At 35.4% G+C, this 13,332-nt stretch overlaps 1 long non-coding RNA gene across 5 annotated transcripts in view; it reads right to left on the bottom strand.

Moving 5' to 3' along the window:
• The window catches only part of LOC138920960 (uncharacterized), a 92,562-nt gene that overhangs the window by 51,979 nt on the left and 27,251 nt on the right, over positions 1-13,332 (bottom strand). For 3 of the 5 annotated variants that reach the window (XR_011433078.1, XR_011433081.1, XR_011433079.1), the window contains 2 exons: positions 12,359-12,516; positions 8,305-8,816 (listed from right to left, as the gene is read on the bottom strand). This is a non-coding gene — a long non-coding RNA (uncharacterized lncRNA). Of the gene's footprint in view, positions 1-8,304; positions 8,817-12,358; positions 12,517-13,332 lie in introns of those variants that run through there. The other 2 variants (XR_011433080.1, XR_011433082.1) reach the window with 1 other exon arrangement.

Here is a 13,332-nt window from a genome sequence, read left to right as displayed (position 1 = left end):
ATGAACATAAATGTGTAGGGGTATATATTTCACAAGTTAAAATAAAACTAAACTGTAAAGGCATGAATGTTCAACTTTTTGAGGAACTGGAATATCTAGAAACTGTGAAAGTATGCAAGAAAGACAATGATTTTTGGAGCTAACTAGTGGCTCTTCTTTTTAGAGAAGGCATATGCCTCTGGTTCTCAGAATCCATCTCTCCTTATGGACTTTCTCACACTGGAGCTCAATACTGGCTCCTCTTATCATCATATTCATTCTGCTGTTTTAAAATCAATTCTAGTTCATTCTTTAGCCTTACTTGCCTGGCTCTCCTAGATATTTTGAGAGATCTGCACCCTTTATGTTTTGAAGCTTTTCTTAGTCCCTCCTTGCTCCTTACACATTTCGTAAATCACACATTGACTTAGCCTGCCTTTTATCTTAGACATACTTCTATTGTTTGTCTTGTTGCACTTTATTTTTATTTTTGTGTGTGTGAGGAAGATTGTCCCTGAGCTAACATCTGTGCCAATCTTCCTTGATTTCGTATGTGGGATGCCACCACAGTATGGCTTGACAAAAGGTGCTAGGTCTACGCCTGAGATCCGAGCCTGCGAACCCTGGGCTGATGAAGTGGAGCACACAAACTAAACCACTACACCACTGGCCCGGCCACTGGACTGTTTATTTTTTAAATAATTTTAAATGAGATCTTAGTTGAAAAGTAACATACATACTAATTTGTGCACAAATCTTTACAAACGCAGCCATTATTGTGAATTCTAACCCATTTATTAGTTTTGCCTGTTCTTGAACGTTCAAGTAAAATTTTACATTATCTACCCATTTCTCTCTGTCTTCTTTTATTAAATGTTGTGTTTGTGAGATTCTTCCAAGCTGCTATATATACCAGTAGTCCACTTATTTTCCTTGATGTATAATATTCAAGGTAGTAAAACACCAAAATTTGTTTATCCATTCTGCCATTGATGATCATATGGGTTGTTTCCAGTTTGGATTTATTAGAAATAATGTATAGAATACTCGTATTCTTCTACCTGTATTTTGATATACATATGGAAATATTCTGTTGGGTAATATATTCAGGAGTGAAATTGATAAATTGCATGGAATGTGCCTGTTCAGCTTTATTCTGTACCGTGACAAAGTTATACTCTACAGTTGTACCGGCATCAATTTCTACTATCAGAGCATGAAAATTCCAGTTGTTCTACATCCTCATCAATATTTACAATTGTCAATCTTTGTAAGTTTAGCCATTCTAGTGAGTATGTAGTTATAACAAATGTTGATTTTATTCTGAAATTTCCCTGATGACTCATCAGATTGAGAAATTTTTTCAATGCTCCTAGTCCATTTGAATGTCTTTTTCTTTTTTGAAGTAACCATTCATGTCTTTGCTCATATTTTTCATTGGTACATTTGATTTCAGAATGAAAAGAGTTCTTGGCATAGTCTATATATTAGCTCTTTGTTGGTTATATTTTGAATATATCTTCTTCCATATCACTACCTGTTTTTTCATTTTTTAATGGTATCTTTAGATTAATAGAAGTTCCTTATTTTTAAGTTAGTCAAATTTATAAATCTTTTATTTATGGTTAATTTTTTTTGTCCCTTTTAAGAAATCTTTAATACTCTAAATTAATGAAAATACTATATGGTAACTTTATAGAATTTTTGTTTTACCTTCAACATTTAAATATGCAGTCAATGTAAAATTGGCATGTGTATGTGTGTGTGTGTGTGCTGTCTATTAGAAGCCAAAATTCCAGTTAAACCAGCACCATTTCCTAAAAGACACTCATTTTCCTACTGCATAGCAGGTCAGTGCCTTTTTTTTTCATAAATCATGTATCCATATATGAGTGTGTTTATACCTAGACTCTTTATTCTGTCCTGTTCACTATTTATCTGTTCTTACAATAATATCATGCTTAACTTTTCATTCTTTTATTTGCATTTCTGAACTCTTCTCTAGACTTTGGGCTCTTCAAAGCCTATCTTTGTGTCAATATATGACTTAGGCTCTCTGTAAATGATCATTGATTTGAATTTAAGTAGATTATGTTTTGGTCAGATAGTTGCAGAAGCTAGGGAAGGAGGTATTTAGATTTAGGATAGTACTGATGAGGAAATTCACGTTGGTGTTTTTTCTCTTTGGAGTTTTATTCTGCACTATTTTCTTAAGGTTGGCTGGAAACAAGTGTTCACTTCTTATCTCCTCATAGTTCAGAATTCTAAGACCTGGAATTTAAGGGAGATTCTATTTCTGATATCATGTGACTAGATAGGACCTGCTACTATTCATACATTAACCCACATGTGACAATTTTGTGTTGCCAGCTTTGAGTAATATTTTTTATTTAATTCATTTAATTACCTTGACATCTGGAAGGTAGTTATAATTGTTCCTAATTTAGCCAAGATTATACAGATTATAAATTACTCATCTAGGATTTATTTCTAAATTTTCTCAAAGCCCGTGTTTCTCAAGTGAATTATATGATTATAATACAAAAATTTGTTTATTTTGCACCAATTAATTCCAGGTCAATATTTGATGATGTTTATTACCTTTTTCTAGCTTAGTAGGTATATTTTCTATGGTTAAAATAAGTGGAGGATAGGTATTTCAGCTCTATTATCACAAAAAAAATTGGGTATTCTTTATCAATATTGAAACACCAATGTGTTGATTGTGATTAACCCTCTGGGTATAGTCATTTTGAAACTGGATATCATAAGAACTGACTTCCGTTATCAAACCATGAGCTCAAATAATATATTGCCCTTCCTAAATGAACTTTAATCAAGGAAGAATATTAGGTCTCCATCATAACCAATTATGAAGCGTGGTCCTTGAAGTTTAAAATCAGATAGAATTATCTTGCTCCTTATCTCATCTGAAATAGATTGAGGAAAAATAAATATTTAAACTTGAACAATGATTAGATTAGAAACCAGGCAGAAAAAATGGAAGGTTAGTCTAACAGATTGTTCCAATATTTTGAGGGTAGAATTTGGAATCTGGGTCTTTTCTCAAAGCTTAATTCTGAATAATCACTTCTCAATATAATCAGTAGTTTCTTCTTTCTCCACTGAGACATGATTTTTCTTAGGGAAATTTTCTAGAAATTGGCGAAGGTAAAGGTGTTGGGGGTGTCTTCTAAGGTATATATTGTCTTCTGGTTTCAGCTCCAACATATAAAGAGCTTAGAAGTCATCACTTATGTCTTACAACAAGAAAAAGTTAGACAACTTGAAAATCAACAAATTTTCCTAGACCCATCAGACAGGTGAGTTTGTAGGGCAAACAGTCACCTCAAAATTTGGAGAAACAGGCAAATTCGGAGAATCTCAGCTAAAGGCTGCTTACCTGGAGCAGAAGGTTATGCTGCAGACATAACCTGATAGGAACACGATAATTTTGAGGAATTAATGGTGGCTGACTGTGAACAAGTATGAGTATGAGAACATCCTGGTGTCATAGGCTTGGGGATGCTCCACTCTTCGTGGATTTTACCTCCAGGAACCTCACCAGTTACTCATGGTGAAAAATCGAGGAAGATGCCCTCATGGCCATGTCAAAGGAAGGGGAGCAGTAATCCTAGTGAAACATGCACAGAGCCACTTCCTCCATAACAAATTCCCACTCTCCAGGAGAAAAAAACTTTACCAGTGCCTTATCCAACCTCAGGAAAGGACATTTCTCTCTCTCTAGCTCCCACTAGCATTCCTGTCTCACCTAAGTTGTGGGGTTGGGCATAGAAATTAAGAAACACTTGTGAAGGTCAAGCTCGGGGACACAGGCCCACTAAAAGATTGAGATTTAATTATAAGACTATAGACTGCTTCCCCTCTCCCCCACCTTACCACCATACCAACAGGGCTCCAGGAAAATAACAGTGGATTACAATTGAAAGAGCTACGTGATGCAGACTCTTTCTGAGGAGGAGTGCATAGGAAAGCAAAAAGGAGAGACCTAAAATGAATACTAGAGAAATCAGAAGCCCCTGGTGCCTACAGCTATAACACATATTAATCACAGCCCCACTGTCAGATTAACTGGAAACCTCACAATAAAGGCCTATTTACATCAGTTCCTATCACTCTATACAACATATCTGACTTCCTCAAAGTTACAAGGCACATTGAAAAGCAATAAAAAACACAGTCACTAGAGAAAAATTAAGCATCAAAATTAGATTCAGATATGCTATGGATGTTGGAATTATCAGACAGGGAATTTAAAAACCTCTGATTATTATGTTCAGAGCTCCAATGGAAAAAGCACACAGCGTACAAAACACGTGGCTAATGTAAGCAGAGAGAGAGAAATTCAGATAAAGAGTAAAACATGCTAGAAATCAAAAAGATTGTAACGAAAGTGAAGAATGCCTTTGATTATTTGATTAGAAGACTGGACATGGCCAAGGAAAGAATCAGTGAGCTTGAAGACAGGTCAATAGAAACTACCCAAACTGAAATGCAAAGAGAAAAAAGAATGGAAAAAAACAGAACAGAGCATCCAAGAACTGTGGGACAATTTCACAAGGTGCAACTTACTTGTAATTGGAATATCAAAAGGAGAAGAAAAAGAGAAAGGAGTAGAAGAAATAATTTAAGTAATAATGGCTGAGAACTCTCAAGGACAAACACCACACCGCTGATTTAGGGAGCTTGGAGAACACCAAGCAGGATTAAAAACAAAACAAAACAAAAATAACATTATCTTTACTAATATCTTATTAAACTACAGAAAAACAAAGACAAAGTGAAATCTTGAGAAAAGCCAGAGAAAAAGTGCCTTATCTATAAAGGAAAGAGGATAAGAATTATAGTGAACCTCTTGCCAGAAATCATGCAGGCAAGAAGCGAGTGGAGTGAAATATTTAGAGTCTAGAAAGAAAAAATAAAACACTATCCTAGAATCCTATATCCAGTAAAATTATCTTTCAAAGGCAAAGGAGAATAAAGATTTTCTCAGACAGACAAACCTGGAGAATTCATTGCCAGCCAACTTTCCCCGCAAGAAACGTTAAAAGAAGTTCTTTAGGGAGAAGGAAACATGTCAGAAACCCCACTCTAAATACAGAAAGGAAGAACTGTGGAGAAGAAATAAATGTATAAAAAATAAACTCTTTCACTTTTTTTATTCTTAATTGACCTAAAAGAAATTTATGCAGAGTCATGAGTACTTAGTCATTGTTCCTTTCATCATTTAGATCATTAAATCAGTCTTTTGCTTTGGTTTTTTTTTTTGGAATATGTTCCCGGAAATGGTTGAAAAAATCTGCTTAAATATATGAACTGTTTCAGATTTACAACCAGTCAATATTTCATTGTATCATTCGATTAACACATTTGCATCATTCAAAGTTATTTCAGTGTGCGTAATTGTTCAGTAAATAATAAGGAATTCCGATTATGTGCCAAGTTCTATTCTGGGTACTGAGGATACAGTGGTAAAAAAGACAGGTGCTATCTCTTCTTTTATGGAGTTTATACTCAATCTGGGGGAATGACAGAAAAGAAGCAATAAATACTGATAAAGAATATGATCATATTAGAGTATATAAAATGGCATAAAGGGAATGAAAATGGTACTATAAACAGGGGGAGATAGTTACTTTCAACAAGGTCAGGGGCATTTTGTCTTTTAAAAAATGACAAATGGATTGTAACTAGAAGGATTAAAAGGAGAGCATCCTGTGATAAACTGAGCGACTGTGTTTTAGACATAGAAAATAAGATCAAAGGCAGAAGCTTAGGGATTATTGAGAACAAAAGGAGGCTAGTGTGTCTGGAGGGTAGTAAGTGAGTTAAGAGTCATACCAGAATTTGCCAATATAGTCAATATATTAGACACTCTTGCCAACAACAGGGTCATAACCCCTATAAAGTATGTCTAAAATGTGTTTAACAAGCTTCGGCTGTTTCCCAAAAGTCAATTAAACACAGCCAGATGGGTGTCCAATTAGAAATAGATATTTCACCTATACTTATCATGAATAATATCATCTTGTTGAGACAGTAAGACTCAAGATGGTCCATTTTACATAAAAAGTACTGATCCTCTCACAAAATGATCTTTAAAAAGAATTTGCAGCTATAATTTTTAATATTTGTTAATAAGTCATCAATCTAATGTTTCACTGGAGTAACTCTAGGTTCTGACCCAAGATTTCATAAAGTAAACGCCTCTAAGGAAGAGGAGCAGAAGGACTGGTTGAGAATTTTTGCTGTGTGGAATGTGGCGGCAGCCATGCTGGAATGAGCAACAATATTCTCCTCCAGATGTTTTAACATCTTCTGTTACCCCTATTCAAGCATTTATTTCACCAGCTGAATAAAAATACAAACAGCAGAGCTAGAACTTTCAGACAGATCTTTCAGAATTATTGTTGATAGAAGAATATACAATATGTGTAACTCTCAAACCAATGGAAATGAGAGGCATAGTCAACTTGAGGTCATAGGAACATGTGGAAGTGCCCCCCGCAGACAAGTCAGGAAGTATACTTACTTCTCCCTTGCAATGCCCAACATCTTCCAGATTTGTCTATTGTGCTTATTAACCTTCAATACAAAGTAACTCAACCAATAACTTACAAACCTTGTGTTCACCTTTTGAGTAAACAAATCGCAAAAAATTACATATATGTTGCGATGTCAAGGTAACTCCATTTGTAGGCTTCAAAAGAAATATTTAAAAGTAGACATTCTTAATTCTGTCACTTTTCTGACACATTAATCAGGGCAGTACTTAAATACTTTCTTGACCTATTTCAAGTCCAAGGACTTCTCTCCTCTCAGATTATTTGTCTATTTCTGCTCCTTTTTACTGATTGCTTTACTCTTTTTGTATAGGAAATTGCTCAGCATATTTTAATGTACTGTTTTGGTCAAACAGCATATGTCATTAACGGATATTCATTATTGCTAACATGTTTACCATTATCAGTTTTCTATTTTTTGTTGGGAATATAGATGTTCAAAGTTTGGGCGGTGCATTAAAATAGAAGTAGGTTTTTTTACTTCCTACTTATCTGATTTGTGCTGGGACATATCTAAACATGAAAACTAAAGGTCTACTTAAAAAATACAGCATGAGTTTATTTATATTCTAACATATCTAGCAATTGGCTTGATAAATAGGGTTAATTAGGAAAAATCCTGCGGACTAATGAAAGCATCCATGTCCTACGCATACTCTGATATTTTATATTGTAGAAAGCAGTGACCTTTTCCAAATGGATGAATGCCCTTTATGTGACATCTGGGCCTCCAGGATGTCATGAGAAGGCAGTTTACTGCACACAAGGAACCTATATAATGTGTCATGTGTAAAAAATGCTGCTAGCTGGAGGCTGTAGGATGAACTAACAAAAAATCTTCCAAGTTCTTATTCCAACAAGAGTGGACTGAGGAAAAGCACTTCTATACAGACAGTATAGTATCAAACACATCACTCTGATAAAAGTCCCTCACCAGAATCTAGAATAACAATGTTGCAAACTGGACATCTGATATATAGATCTTTCAACCAGATACTGGAATTTTTCCAGTTTTAGGAAACTAATTCAAACATACTTTCTATAGCACTTTAATATAATCATAAGATCATTGAACTCCATGGTCCTTCAAAAAATGTGTTTAATCCTACTTAGCAAATTCCTTAAAGTCTTATGCTAAATTTATCTAAATATGAAGTTAAAAATAAACACCATATCATTATTTATTGCATAACACACAATAGTGTCAAGCTTTTTAAATTACACCTGTGAACGAATGCAATGTTGAACACAGGTTTTGCTTTCTTAATTACAGCTATGCTAGCCAGCTCTATCACAAATTTTGCGAAATATAACACATCCTGTTTTAAACAGAAACTTTTATAGTCAGGTGATTCTAGAAAATAGGCCCACATGAAAATTTAGAGCAATAGACAATTCAATTATAGGAGCTCATCCTTACTTATGTGCAAGTCTCTGTCATCATTTATGATGCATCTATTTTAGTCTAATCAACTGCATATAGATATGAACTTGTAAAGTGTCCTAACTCACAATGAGTACTGGATCACAGGTGTCTTAGCTTAGTATTTTCTCTACTATGGTCTTATTTTCTCATCCAAAGTCCAAAGACACTGCTATTCTCTGAAAAATAAATCTCAGGATAATGAATTTTATTCTTTGACTATTTGCACCTTTTGGCAATTATTTAGAAATTAAAGGAAGGATGTAAGCACTGCAATATAAGACATACTTAAGTGAGCAGAATCAAATTCAAGCTAGATTTTCTTCTGAATTCAAACCAGAGCTTTACTGAAAAGTTAAAATCTTTTTGTTTCCATAAAGCAAAGAAATGGAATTTACTTAATAACGGAGTGTGCATGGAACCTTCAGAGGAGCAAATTAGCTTTGTGTAGGCACACAAAGTCAGCGGTTTCAGAGGCAAATTGAGAGGACACCAGAAAACAATATTTTGCTGCCTCTCAGCTTTTCTATTCTTCTTAATTCCATCTGCAAGTACAAACCACCTCTGGTTCCCAATATAAATAGACCATTAGCAGATCTAACTACACAATGGAAAAGAAAGAAGAAATAACATGTTATGTGGCCCACACAACACGTTGCCTTTTCCTGTTTGAGCTAACAGCAGTTGTATTGATGAGCCTTCGCTCTCCATTAAAACAGAACAGCACTTTCTTTTTGCCGTATGAAATTCTCATTGGTTGATAAATACCCAGTATTGCCAAGTCAGCATGAGCTGCACTTCTGGAGGTGATGATGGCCTGCAAGATATATCTGTAATACAAATTTATGAATTGATTACGGAGCTTTCTCGGCTGCAGGGTGAAAAGATTGCTATATTTTAAAGCATACTTGACATCTTGTTTCTTGCAGAGAAGCCTGTTCTCTATTACTCTATTTACTGTTAGGATGAAACAATGCAGTAACACACAACACTTCTATTTCCTTTCCAGTAGTGTGGGGAGAGGGTGGAAAAGAAGAAGAAAAAGAAAGACAGGGAGAGGGAGGGCTTGAAAGGGAAAAGAAAATTGCCCAGGGTTAGAATCTGAAACTATGTTGAGGAAAGTACAATTTAATATCTTTGCTTAAAATTGAATCTCCAAATGCATTCATTCAACATTATTTATTCAACAAAAGTTTTTGAGTTGTTATTTTATGCTGGGCATTATTCTGGGTGTTGACCACAGTTTATTTGCATGGTAGCCATACTGCTGAATCTTCTATGCCTCTAAACAGGTAGTTTAGTTACCATGTTAATGGTTTGGCATCCGGAAACAGAAGTCTAATAAAGTTGTAACCCAATGTGTTACTCTACAACCTATCCATCAAACACCAAAGCAATATGATATTTGTGGGGGATTGGGGGACATTTTCTGGAAGAGATAAAATCTGCAGAAAGTTGCATGAGAGATTTCACCAGCAATGAACTATTTTCAATGAAAAAGAGTTTCTGTCTTAAGATCTTCTGGAATGCAATGGGTTTGTTTTTATTTTATGTAGTCACAGACAATCAGAAACTTTAAGAACTGATGGATACTTAAGGGATTTTCTTGCCCGGTGGATCCCTAACCAGGCTTTGCAGACACATTGGCAAAGTATATCAGGTACTTGGGTCCGATTACAACTCTCTGAATATGAGCCTCTAGGTGATAGGTCCAGGAATTTGCTTTATTTTTTTTTCATAAAACTCCCATATTTTTCAAGGTAAAGTTTGATTTGGTAATTAATAACCTATGTAAACTACTTTTTCTAGATTCTCATTTTCTTCTGGGTTCCTAGAAGAGGATTCCATCTAATAAAAGATTTTAACAAATGATCTTACAATTGACAATCAAGATCCAAAAACTGGAAACCTAAGCAATCAATAAAAATATACCAAAATAGGAGACCTGACCAGTCATCTACAAATGCGTATTAGATAAATAATAAGACATCATTTTCCATATCAAATTGGCAAAAATAAGTAATGGTAGCAATATCCAATGATATCGAGGATTTGGTGACTGACACACTCATGCACTGTCTTAGAAGTGTGGATTTGGAAACATGTATCAAAAGCCCTTCAAACATATTGTGATTTCAGTAGTTTAGAATTTTTTTACTAAACAATAAACTAAAGGAAGAGGAGTCATTCTTGCTTTGTGAGCTACTAGCCTATGTTTAGTACATTGTACCCACCACTTAAGGATAAGAACACTTACTATGTTCTCCCTCCTCTCTTGCACCATATCCTGGAGAAGGATATGGTTGCGACCCTGGCACTTTACTGGAAGTAATAAGAAGAATTAGGGTAAATATCTGGGACAGGAGTGTTTGCAAAACACAAGCAAAACTTTATGAGAAGGTTGAAGGGTATTTTCATTGGCATCTGAACAACTATTAATGGAATGCTGTCAGATAAAACAATCTCAGCAAGACAGAAGTGAGTGTGTGTGTGGAACTGCCAGGAAGCAGTGAGGATATATAGAAAACTTACCCAGAAGGGAAAAACCGCATTTGAGAAAGTCTCTATAACTCTTCAGAGACTCACTCTGTTAAGTTCATGTCAACAACTGTGGCTCTGGAAATGATAGCTCTTGCTCTTTTGGGAGTCATTGCTATATTCCTTTTTCCTTATCTGTTGTTCTCTGCTCTGGAAGAGTGATCTGTGGAGGTGCCCTCTGCTTAATCTGTAGTTGCCTACGTGGCTCCTGGACTACTGCCAAGAGCACTGTGGTGAGCCCACCAGCTGCCAACCAGCCAACTGTGGGCCCACCAACTGCGAAACCTCTTGATGCCCTTCTACTGATTGCCATGTGTCCAGACCCTGCAGAAATTGACTTTGTTCCCGCTGCTTCCCATGTCTCCAATTCAGGCCAATCACCAACATACACCAGATAGCCAAGGTTCCCAATTAAACAGCTGCCACCCCTTGACCTACCTCTCCTGTGTCTTCTAGCCCTCAACTATTTGTCTGATAGTGGCTTCCCTTTGGTCTATGACTCCTGTTGTTGCAACCGTTGACTAGGTGCATCGCAGTGTCCAGCCACTAAATTTATTGTCCAGTATCTTTAGTCCTCTGACATATGTATCTGGTACTTTCTAAAGCTTGTGTCCTCTCTGAAGCACCTGGCATCATTTATCTTCCAGTAAGTCTGGTTAAGCAGAATCAACATTAGGACTGGGATTTCTTGCTAAAAATGTGTGTCCATCCATCACTTCTTATAAAACTTTTCCAAAGAAAGATAGATAGGTGACAGATAGATAGAGAGGTTTTTTTTTTTTTTTTTTTTTTATCAATTGTTTCAAGATGTGCCTGGACAGCACAGTCTCCAACTCAGTTTTTGTTGTTGTCTCTTCTAGCATGTAAGAAAAGACTTGCTTTAATTCCTAAAAAAGTGCTTTCTCAGGTACTATAATTAAGGATTTTGTTATCAATCATTTGTTGATTATAGTGAATTTATGATGTTTTTAATCGAGAGGGTTCTGCCCACTTGATAATGAATGCCAAATGTATCCTGAGTGATTTTGTGACTTCATTGATTCCTTCAGTGAGTACTGATTGACTTTCAAAATTGTGCTAGGTACTGTGTTGTATCATTTTCTTTGGATCCTTCTGGATGTTAAAGATCCTAAGGGTTTTTTTTTTAATCATATATGAACTACTCTGATTAAAGCCACTCTCAAACACTGATTCTGAGACTCATGGGCGTAGGACTGAAAGGGGTTAAACCTCATTCAGTGTTGGTTCACAGGCTCTGGTGAGGAACACAGTACTTTAGGTTTGTTCTACGCTTTATTTTGGCTCCCAGAGGTGGCAGGTAATTAAAATGCTGTAATCCTGTTGATGAGTTCCAAGTGGCCACTGTAATTAAAAGCATAAAAACTGCTAAACATGGCAGGGTGTAGGTGTGAAAGAGTCGTCAGTGATTGTTGAGTAAAATGTATGTGTAAATCCATCAGAATAAGTTAGTGCGTGTTGAAATTCCATCGACTCTTCCACAACTGGCAAAAGTATGCTAATATTATATAGGAAATAGTATTTTAGAATTAATTAATTGTACAATTACTGAAAAGTATGCATTCTGGGAGTTGAAATAGAAACACAATTTGACAGAGGAGTATATATTGTGTACCAAGGGTTACATTTTTCCCAGGGCTGTATTCACTAGTACAGGTAAATTAATCACCTGAGTTGCTACAGAGTGATATCATAAGAGTCCCATTTAAACTTTCTGGCAATGTATTGGTTTTCCATAATGAGTTTAAAAGAAGAAAATCATGTATTTTTTAAAGTAGTAATTCCAAAATTCATGAAGACATTGAAATACACCTACCAGTGGGGTGGTTACATCTATTGTCCATTCATCACAAATAGAGCCACTGAATTGCCACAAAGGTTAAATTCTTCTTTGCTTGGATCCTCCCTGGTGATATGTTGGGAACTTAATGACGAAGTTTCTCACCATGAAGTTCATTGGATTTACTTCATTTCCTGAGAAACAAAGTATAAGAAAAGCTACAATCAGTTACTCAGCTCTTATTATTAGAAAGAGAATAGAGTAGTGTATGGAGGAGTTGCTTAAGAAAATATATTAGCATCATTGTTTTTCAGGCTACAATAGTGTTATTTAACACTCAAAAACAGTACGGTAACATATTTTTTTGCTCTCTGACCATAGTGAAACGGAAAAAAAAAATTAACAATGGCTTAGTTGTTCTTAAAGGGAAATAACAAGAAGTGCTGGGTAAGATGTCACAAGAGCTGGCTTACAGACCCAGCTCTGCTTCTTGATAATTCTGTGACGTGGATAAATTGAGTACACTTTTAAATTTATCTTCTCATCGGGAAAACAAACCTGCCTTCCTGCTCAGAAAGCTGCCACAAAATTTAAATGAGGCAAATATGAGAAAGTGCTTTATAATGGTTCCAGAATGGTACCAAAATGTAAATTACCGAATGGTAGCTTATTTGACAAAAGAAGTTAAGTCCCAACAGCCTATGGCATAAACTGATGAATGTATGAAATATACAAACCTCTGTGATCTTTCAGTAGTAAGGAATTTAGTCCATAGTTCACATTTCAAATAAATCTTTTATTTTAGAATTACAGAAAAGTTATAACAGTAATACGCAGAGTTCTATATACTCCACATCTAGTTCCCCCATTGATAACAGCTTATATCAGTGTTTACATTTATCACAATTAATGAACCAATCTTGACTTATTATTGTGAATTAAAGTCCATACTTTGTTCAGACTTTCTTAGTTTTACCTAATTCTTTTTTTATGTTCCAGGATCCCATTCA

This window comes from Equus caballus, chromosome 26 (genome assembly GCF_041296265.1).
Source record: "Equus caballus isolate H_3958 breed thoroughbred chromosome 26, TB-T2T, whole genome shotgun sequence".
Taxonomy (NCBI): Eukaryota; Metazoa; Chordata; class Mammalia; order Perissodactyla; family Equidae; genus Equus; species Equus caballus.
Note: the sequence above shows the minus strand (reverse complement) of the source record. Positions and strands in the feature narration are given on the sequence as shown.